Source organism: Sinocyclocheilus anshuiensis, unplaced genomic scaffold (genome assembly GCF_001515605.1).
Source record: "Sinocyclocheilus anshuiensis isolate Anshui unplaced genomic scaffold, SAMN03320099.WGS_v1.1 scaffold166, whole genome shotgun sequence".
Lineage (NCBI taxonomy): Eukaryota > Metazoa > Chordata > Actinopteri > Cypriniformes > Cyprinidae > Sinocyclocheilus > Sinocyclocheilus anshuiensis.
This window is the reverse complement of record NW_015546050.1, coordinates 1,030,111-1,031,128: the sequence shown is the minus strand read 5'-3', so window position 1 is coordinate 1,031,128 and position 1,018 is coordinate 1,030,111.

Sequence of the window (1,018 nt, the reverse complement as noted above, 5' to 3'; positions counted from 1 at the left end):
TCCAGCGAGACAACAACAGATGCAGCACGTCCTGAGTCTCCATCCTAGAGAGACAAAGCGGATCGACCAAGTTCTGAGTCTCTAGCCCAGAGAGGCAGAAGACACACAGACATCTGCAACAAGGTTAAGCTCCGGCGAGCAAACCTTCACTCCAAGGTACCTTTGCTTGCGTATTCCAGGCTAAGGACCTTCTGCACCTACTCCAGGGCCACATCTGCGTGTTCTAGATTTTAGGACCCTTTGGTGCTCCAGGAGATCAGCATCCTCCAGCACTTCGTGTTCAAGGCTGTTGAAACGGATTCCTGCTCCTTTCCCCACTGCATTGCTACCAGCACAACCAGTGGATGAAGTCATCGCCACCGGACTGCTCACTCGACCACAGTGAACGTAAATATCACTTATCCAAACCTCTTCCAGAGACCTTGGCATTGTTAGATATTATCAGTATATGATTTTTCTAATTTACATTAGATATTATATAGCTGATTGCAGTTTATAGCAAATCTTTCATGTATTTGTTTGATGCATAATAGGGTTCTTCACCTTATTTCTTTCAGAGTAGCAACAGTTTGTCTTTCCAGATAACTTAGCTCTGACATTGCAACACCCAACATAAATACTTGCATTTTATGCATCTTATGCACTTTATTCCTATTTCATTTATGGTATTCATTTAGTAGTTGTTGATTACTCTTGTCTATCTTTTGTTAATAAAGTCTATTTTATTACACTTGTGTCTTCCTTGTGTTGATGATACAGAAAGAGGTTCTACAAGTTAGAGATCCTACCAAGCTTTGTTATGTGATGTACTCATAACCACACCTTAAGGGACATGTGATCCAAATATCATAACGTCATTGGTGACGTGAGTACCCATCACTACACTATTTCGCCTCCCTAGGTTGGCGAAAGCAAAATTCAGTTACTCGACCTGTGTCTCCCCGTTACCCTCCTCGTTTGTCTCCCTGTTTATTCTCCTTGTGTCTGCAGTCCTGTGCTGGTTCGTTGTTTAATGCTA